Here is a 9,242-nt window from a genome sequence, read left to right as displayed (position 1 = left end):
GAAGCAAGCCAGCAGGCCCTACCTTAAAATATCCCCAGACAGCCAGCCCTCACCAGGCTGCTAGCATTGCTAAATGCTCCGCCACGAAGAAAGCTCTCCCAAAATGACAGATGCGAAAGTGGGGAAGCCGGAAGTGGCCAAAAAAGTTGGAGGAAGAAAGTAGCTGGACAACTGTATACACGAGGGTACATTAGTCTTCTGGGAATTGGCAACATTGACAGAAAGGGGAAAGGGTAGGAATACACTTTTATAGGTGTAGATATACTAAATTTGCCTAACCTTCGGTTCCCATAACCAAGTTTTTTTTATCATTCCTTTTGTACTTTTTCTTACTTCATCCATACTTTTTTACTTTTTAGGAAGTGTGGGGGCAAACGGCGCCCTCTACTTCTACTTCTAACTAAAGGCGAAGAGCCGGCATTGCAAGCAAATAGAGAGCCTCCGCCCGGTTGCGAGCCGGAAAGCGTACCGGCAGTTTGAGTCGCGAAAGGGCCGCTTGCTTAACTTCATTTTTCTAGATTAAAAAAGCATTTTCTATATATATAAAATATAATTATTTATCTATCTTAAAAAAAGATATTTGTAATTCTTTCTTTTTCCAATTGTTCATTCCAGGGGAGAGGAAGAAGCAGATAGAGCAAAGGCCTCCTCTTTCCGTTGGCTCTTCCCGAAGTGAGCGAATTGCATGCAGAGATCCGTAGGGCTTATAGTTTAATTGGTTGAAGGGGCTTATAGTTTAATTGGTTGAAACGTACCGCTCATAACGGCGATATTGTAGGTTCGAGCCCTACTAAGCCTACCACCCTCTGCTCTTCTCTTTCATCCCTTGCTGGTGAAAGTCTTAGAATGAATGTTGGCCTAGATAGAGGAATAAAAACTAGCTAGACCGGAAGGGAGAGGATAGGCGAATCAGTAACTGAAATGAAAGCTGGAGTCAGACAGACAGTCAATTGGAGAGCTAGGATGAAGAAGTAGGTTCTAGTGAAGTAGCGTAGCATAGAAGCCCCAAATCCTTTTTTGGCCAGGAAAGACTGCACTGCTTTGGACCCAGGAAGCGAAGGGGATGAGCTCGGCTGCTTCTCCTCCAAACTTCCTTTTCTCCGTGCCCGTTTCGCATGCGCTTCGCGCACCATTGGCGCTTTGCTCTCCTCTTAATCTTCATTGGACGGTTCGGATGGACTTCGCCGTTCTTTCCCAACTAAAATAGAAAAGGCTGTATCACATCGAGATGCTGATTCGTTTTCCGCCCCCAATGAGATGGGGAATTTATAACTCCCTATTTAGACTTTTGGGCCCTTCATCTTTCTAAATCGAGACCCGGCCCGGCTCGCGTCGTTCCAACAACCGGCGGGGAGCACCTCAGTATACGATCCCGTACAGTAACTGAGAGTCCTATTACACCTAAGGCTAACTACAATTCACCAAACCAAGGTTCATCTCGTGTAGTGATTGTGGACTCATACAAGGATACTGAGTAGACGGTTGATGTATCAGACTTGACCCTATCTTTCATAGCATGCATTCCCATCCGTGTCGCAACTGATTCGGTAAGCTACGTGTCCGGTCCACGGAGAACTGCCTTCGGTCCCCCAAACTGACTTACTCGTGGCAACCTTCCGGCCGCCCAACGACCTATAACGCTAGTCACTACTCCCACTGGGGCTAGGAAGTAAGCCCCACAACCCAAAGCGGCGAAGAACAAATTTAATTTTCTACAAAAGCCGGCTAACGGGGGTATTCCTGCGTAGGAGAACATAGTAATGGAGAAGGTAATAGCCGAAATAGGATTTGTTTTGGCTAGAGCGCCCAAATCCGCAATATATTTGACATGGTTTTTCCGTAATGCTGAAACTATGGCGAATGCATCTATCGTCATTTTAAGCAATGTAGCTCCATAAGAACCATAAATAGAAAGATGTGAAATATTAGCAAAAATAGAGATTTTAGGCGCAATATAAAGGAATGCAGTAACCGGGGTGGGTGAACCCTCATAGATATCAGGTGCCAACATATATAGAGTCAAAAGAGATATGGAATCCGAAGGGGAGGAGGGTTTTCTTCGGGGCTCGAGAGATGGAATAGATAGGCCCCACAAGTTTTAAATTCGCTGCTGGTCTATCGAGATGGAACGAGGAATTCTCAACGAAAAAAGTTCTCTCTGAACCGAACGTGAAAGTCGTTTTCCATCACACGGTTGTTCCTGTAACTCTACTCTCGACTTGGATTATATATCCAATAAAGTCCGCTCTCATCCATTCCACACGCTGCCTAGCAGAGGTGTGGTTATCTGAAGTGGATTCTCTCTTTTGTAGTAGATGTCGAACCTGCTGCCCCATTGACTAAGAGGGGGGCGGGCGCAGCAGCTACATGGACCCTTCCTTTCTGTTGTTGCCAGCGCTTTCCTCGGCCGAGCCATAATTCTTGATTAGAAAGGACAGGCAAAGCCCGAAGGCTGCTATCCCAATAGGCCAGCGGGCGGAACGAGGAGAGGGCCCGACAATTATACCACCCCGCGGTCGAAAAAGCGTGTTCCCTTCAGATAAGACGCACCGTAGGCCATCCTCGGCCTTCTTCATTTTCTATGAAAAATAAAGAAAATCTCGATCTCCGAAATCCTTTTCCTTCCCCCGCCGCATCCCCCTCCCTTCGTAGAGCCTCTCGTTTAATGGTTGGGGGATGCATTCCCTTATCTGAACTTGGCGAGCATTCTTTCCGGCCTGACTCAAATAGGAGGTGGGTTTGTTTGGTTTGAACATAGGCTCAAACATGATTTGAAGGGTCCTAGCTACGCCAAGCGTTCAATAAAAAATCTGCAAAGGAAAGCTGCAGGGATGACAAAAAGAGAGCGCTTTCCTGCACTGAAAAAAAAGGACCTAAGAGAAGAGCGTCTTCTCTTAGCTTTCTTCCTCCCGCGCCCGCCGCCGCCCGGCCCCCGGGTTAGAGGGGAAGTAAAATGGAGAGAGAAAGAGCAGATGGATTCTATCCCCTATATCAAACACTCATTCCTATCTATTGATACAATGTTCTTCATCAAATATGGGACTTTTCCTTTCGTTTTATTTTCTTTTTTCTAATTCCTCATATCCAAGGCAGCTTATCACAAGCACCCCGCCCCATACGACTTGCTGGGGGGCCGTTCGCCTTTTAAATCAAACAAAGTAAGTAGTAGGGGCTTCATAAAAACTTTCATTCTAAAGGAAAGCCAAGAACCCACTTTTAGTCAATAAGAGCCCTACTTCCCTCGAAAAACCTCAACATCAAGCGCAAACCCATTTCTTAGTCACCGGGCTGAGCGCACCTTTGGTACTTCAGTAGGGCGAGCTCTTTGATAGTGACTTCTTTAGGGGCGACGATAGGCTACTTCAATATAGAAAACAGTCGGAAACTCGAGAGGGTCGCCTTTGGGAGTGTTCGCTGGTAACCATCACGACAACATAAAAAGGAAGGAATGAGGCTGACTGAATCCAATCCATAAACCCGGAAACGAAACTAAGTTCGTTCCCTTTCGTCAAATATGTAAAGTAGGCATACGAACCACTTTAGCTTTGCCTTAGACTCTATTGGAACAAAGCAAAGAAGGAGGCGGAATGGATAAAGGAAAGGGACAAGGGAGGTCTTGCTTGGCGCGAAGGCTGCTAGTTCGGGGGTAGAGTACAGTACTAAAGGTCGTCGGACTTCCAGGCGGTTTTTCTTTTGGGCAGCTATTCACCGTTGGATCTCGCCAATACAGCCCCCTATAGTTTTCGTTACCTAGATATCTTTTTTTCATTTTTCCCAGGTATTTTTTGGGTAATCTGGTCCCATGATGCAAACAGTCAAATCTGAACTTAACCTTGTAGCTCTTCTTTCTTTCCTCGCGAGCAAGGAAGCACCTATAGGCGGCCGTCCGTCCTACAGCCGCTCGAAAAGGAACTGCAGTGATCTTCAATAGGGATCCTATAGCGATAGATAGAATCTCCATAAAAATACCACTAGATAGAGCACCAGTGATTTCGTATCCGGTCAAAATCTTGGCTAATTGATCAAACTGGGTAGCTCCAGTAAACCATAGATCATGGAACAAATAGGGTAGTTAGGCCCAACCACCACACTACACGTATAGACGCTAACCCCCCTCGTTAACGTACGTGCGACTTTCACCGCATACGGCTCGCACAAAGACTCCTAAATTCATCCCGAGCCTTTTCTTCCACCTCTCCTCTCTAATCCTTGAGCAAACTTGCGTTCCCCAGGCACTATGAAATGGGGGTCTTTCCTTCGCCTATCGTATGTATCGGCTTGGCTTCATACCGAACCAAGGAGGCAATCTGGCGAGCGCGTGCGTGTAGGAAGGCCGACGACTATATTAGCTAAAATACTACGACTACAAGCCAAGCCAGAAGCTACTCGCTTTTATTCTCGTTGGGATTGGATACGGATGTGGAACCTATAGATAGTAGTAGTTCGCCAACCTCTCTAACTAACATACGATACAATTGAACTTCACTGAACGGCCAATGGAGCTTCGCTCGGTTGGCCTTCCTACGCTGACGAATGCCTCTTTTCTCTTTTCTGAAGTCTACAACAAGTGGGAGAGGAAGGATTCGAACCTACATAGAAAAACTTCAACAGATTTACAGTCTGTCGCTTTTGACCACTCGGCCACTCTCCCCTTCCCGGGCCGAGGCCCCCCTTCGTAGCTTCTGGCGAAGCTGCGAGTTCATGAGCAAGTGAATGAACGAGCCATCTTCCTGAAAGGAGTGACCCTCTTTCTTTTCTTCCCTTTCCCTATCCCTTCAAAGCCCGGTTGGGCGCTAGCGCTTGACTAATTATAGAAAGTCAGGCTCTTCAGCTGAGCGAAGCTGCGAGCCTACCCTTCTCGAGCCTACAACAATAGCTTACGCTTACCAAGCCTAAAAATAGGGCTACAGCAAGCCAAGCAAGCTTTCCCCCTTCGTTTGTTGTGGGTCGCGCCTCACCGCATGCACTGAATGAATGAAATGAGTGGAGATCTTCCTTCCCCCTTGCTAATTAACAAGAACTACGTTGCCACTAGTGGCGAAGAATCATTTTTATAATAATAATAAATAAAGAACTCGGAGCCTAAAGAGAAGTAAGTCTACAAGAAGCTGGCAGAGCTTTAGCCATTGGACCACATCGATCTATCCTACCTAAACTTTAAGCCTTTTCTTGTTCGTTCTTGGAATGAGGCTAGTGGAGAATAATTCCTTCCGGCTAATGAAGAGACTACTCCAGTCTTCCGATTCATTCCCATCCTTCTTCTCCCTAAGAATTGAACGAACGAAGTTCACCTATTCGAGAGTGAGGAAGAAAAACCAACAAGAAACTTCCCACTTTTGATGTCCTGCGATTCTGCTAGTTTAGAAACTAAGGAGAAGGACAGGGGGCGCTAGGTCAGAAAATCGAGAACTCTAAATTCTCCCCAAGTAGGATTTGAACCTACGACCAGTCAGTTAACAGCTGACCGCTCTACCACTGAGCTACTGAGGAACAACGGACTTAAGGAAGCCGACTCTCATTCTTTGGACCAACCTATGACCGAACAAAAAGGAGTTCGTCACCCTCACATACACCGGGAAAAAGGTTACGATAGCTAGCCCCTCCCCGGCCGGAGAGCCTCCAGGACAAGGAGGCGGCGATCAGCCATCCACTCTCGAGATTCGTATTGATCAATTGATCTTCGCGTCCTGTCAGTTCACTAAGTAGACGGGCAACAAAGGCTGAAACTCTTCCTGCCAAAAACAAGGGACCCACTTCTCATCCTAGGAGTTAGCAGGTATGAAATAGTCCCATCTCCGTCTCTCCGAGTTTCTACAACTAAGTGGCACTTCTGCTATTCAATCAAAGAATCCATTCCTGAAAAAGCCCTATCTTATTACTAAAGCGCTATCTATAAGCATTCTTGCTCGTTAGCGCTTTAGTTTGATTGCAGCTAGCGCGCCCCTTTTCTTTCCACTTTCTCTTAGTTAAGCTTTGAAGCCCCTACTGGGATGGGATATTTGAAGAAGCACAGGTTTGGAACCCTATATACAAGGGGCTGGTCTCGATCCCGCTTGGTGGTGCCCCTCTGGATTATTGTTGACTCAACATTGATTTCGTGCTTGAGTTGGAGGGCTCTACCTCCATCCATTAAGTAAAGTAAAGAGAGGGTTGGCTACAATGATTTGGGTGGTTGGTGGCCCCTTCGAGAGTTGCGGGTTCTTGCCACTACATGAGTGGTAGCTCACGCTCAAAAGTCCTCCGACACGAGTCCTAGTCGTTGCGCTGCGGTCCGTTTCCCAGCTTCGCTTGCGCGATTTGCACTTCTGATTGGTTCCATCCATCCCCAACCCTAATGAATCGAGTATGAAGGGGTCAAGCGGTTTGGGTTTTCGGTCGGTTCCCATTCACCTTCCCCCCCTCATAGTCCATTAATGGGTAGCGTGGTAAACTTAGAGGCCGTCGGCCTCCTCTTCAGACGTGTCTCAACAACTTGGTGGTTCTTCGGTCTCCACTTTTGGGGGCGGGAGTGCTTGATCGTTGGGCTTTCCTTTTCCTCAACCAATTCGGTTGTGTCAGCCGGTCTAACATTTTTTTATGTGCTAGCTTAACTGGACAACGATGGATCGAAGGTAAGATAGATTTGAGTTCAAGTGGCACAGGACCTTTGATGTACCATAGGGTAGAATACTACCGAATTCATTCTATTGAAGCGTAACATTTCATTTCCTGTTGCATTTCTTTGGTTTGGAAGTTCCAGAATGTTGTCTGTGGATTTCCAGCCCCCTATATTATATGCCAAAAGATTGATTCAAGTTCCGCGCTGCTCACCACTCCTCGAGGCCAAGGACGGGGTCAAACTGTCATTCCAGGATTTGCAGTCCCATACATTTCCATTATGTTACCTAGCCAAACCCGCCACCTCATGTGCCAAAGTAAGACGGTTGTTCTTCCTTCCCCGCTCCCTCTTTTTCGACATATGCGGCGGCGGGTTACCAGAGAAGAGGGGATAACTTCTTTCTCCTTTGCATTACTCAATCTTCCTTTTCTGATTGAAAATAGCAAGCCACTCCACTACTGGTACAGAGGCCAGATAGAAGGTTGCTTATATGTTCAGGCTCAAAAATCTACCATTTACCTCTCCTCCCTGTCTCCATTCTGATTGATTCGCTTCTTCCTTCGCGCAAGCCTTTGGTTCGCCCCTTGTTATGTTGCATTTTCTGCTCCTCCGCTTCAGTCTGCCTTCTTCGGATAGCCTGGGTCCGACGTTTATTTTTGATTTCATTGTCAGCTCCAGGTTTTGGGTGGCCCATCTGGTTAGTTCAGCTATCACTGCCGGAAGCCCCTGCGGTTGTTCGGCTGCGTACTCCCCGTCCGCCTATCTCACACTCCCAAAGCATCTTTCTTTCATATTTCATTTTCCTTCGCCCGTCCATTCCTTTCATGCGCCCTTAGACTCGTTACGTTGTTTGACCGAACTCGTTGGCTCAGGGCTCTATTCGGTCGGAACCCGGTTCGTCGAGAACCTTCTCTCATAGATTCCCTTCACCAAGTCTCATTGCCAGCAATCCGCTCTTTTCCCTTGGTGTCAAAGGGCGAGTTCCTTTCTTGTCTTGCCCAAAAACTTTCTTTATTCTCATTGGAGAAAGACTCTCCTCTACTTTATTTGACAGGGGCAGAGAATACCACTCTATCAATAACAAGAAAAAAGTAGCAATTCCGTTTCAAATGGTTTGAGCTTGGAAGCAACCTGCTATCTATCGATAGGCGAGAATAGACTGCTATTGGCTGCTTCGCCTATCGATTCGATTATGGCCGGCTTGGAGACATCAGAGGAAGACTATCATCTCTATCCTGGTATGATCATGGCATAGCTTCATTCATTCGTTGAACCTTGGGGATAACCATTAGCATTGAGGTCAATCACCACACCAACTCTGTCATACATACGACATTACACGACGCGAGAGTGCATGGCCAACACACACCTAAAGCGCCTACGTTCCGCTTGCAGCCAATACAACCACAACCTAACTTGCACGAGATTCAACAACCGAAGCTACTGGTAGTCCCGAGGGGACAGAATCCTCCAATAATAGTTAGCAGTACTGAACAAGCGAGTCATCGGTCCGGGGAAAGAAAAGGACTGCCTTTGAAAAAAGAAAAAAGGAACTCGCTTAACTCGCTAGGCCTTCGGAACAAAGGCGATTCTGTTCATGCTTCAGATGATTTGGCTAATTATAAAGACTTCTTTACTAATTCTATTAGACTTCTTCTATTATAAAAAGAAAGGAGAACCTTTAGGCCTGTTTAGCGCCTTTCCAAAGTAAACCTAAAAAAACCTTTGCTTTGGGAAGTAAGGACCGAGTGAAAAATGTAAAAAGTCCGCTAACGCCCACGGGAGAAGATCTTTTTTAGATCAGCAACGAATGTCATGTATCTATGAAGAAAGATTTATCCCTGGGTTAAGACCCTGAATGCCATACCTTGCTGAAGGCGATTCACAAGAGAATCGCGCACAGTTCCCTTTGGCCGAGATGTGAATTCTCATGATTTTCTCGGTATAGTGATGGATTTCATGGCCGATGTCTAACCGGCACGAATACGCTATCCTAGATGGAAACGACTTCCACGCGGAGCATTTTCTCTTTCGTCCTCGAACGTTCGGACCTTTTGTTTGATTCCGGCACTTGCGTTCTCATGCCCGGAACCCTCGCGACTGATAGGGAGAAAGAGCGAAAGCGAGAAAGATGGCTTGTTATTCATCGGAAATCAAAAAGAATTCCACGGGGATTGCCTTCTCTTCTAATATATAAATATATATAAATATATATATATATATATATTTATTTCATTATTAACATCCAATCCCATGCTAATAAGAAAAACGAGCGATTGCTAGTCACCTTTCATAAAAAGAATGGTAGGGACTGAGGCTCTGAAGGCTTTACAACTTTCTTCAATTAGGGAATAGCGCAGATGGATCAATCACGCGGTTCTGCAGCGTCCTCCAACTCGTTGTCCGCTCCCCTTCACTTTCTTTGCTGGACGGGAAGATGCGAATCGGGGGAAGGCCTTCCCACCATGCGAAGTTCAAACCTCGCCGGAGAGGAATTGAAAACCGGGAAAAATGCCCTTCGCAATCGAAGGTGAAAGCGGGAAAAAGACGACGAAAGCCTTTTTTTCGTTGAATTTTCATTTATTTTCATTCCGGATAAAACCTCCTTGAAGTATACAACCCGCCCTTTCTTTTTTTTTCACAA

The 9,242-nt window shown here is 46.3% G+C and overlaps 2 pseudogenes; both read right to left on the bottom strand.

Moving 5' to 3' along the window:
* Positions 1-1,170: 1,170 nt before the first annotated feature.
* Positions 1,171-2,012, bottom strand: LOC143561467 (NADH-ubiquinone oxidoreductase chain 2 pseudogene; annotated as a pseudogene).
* Positions 2,013-3,701: 1,689 nt separating this feature from the next.
* LOC143559182 (uncharacterized) lies at positions 3,702-6,958 on the bottom strand (annotated as a pseudogene).
* Between the last annotated feature and the right edge of the window lie 2,284 nt (positions 6,959-9,242).

This window comes from Bidens hawaiensis, unplaced genomic scaffold, assembly GCF_021521415.1.
Source record: "Bidens hawaiensis isolate Kalapana, Puna unplaced genomic scaffold, B.hawaiensis_p1.1 tig00000097_1, whole genome shotgun sequence".
NCBI lineage: Eukaryota > Viridiplantae > Streptophyta > Magnoliopsida > Asterales > Asteraceae > Bidens > Bidens hawaiensis.
The sequence above is the reverse complement of the archived record's forward strand: the minus strand, read 5'-3'. Positions and strand labels throughout refer to the sequence as shown.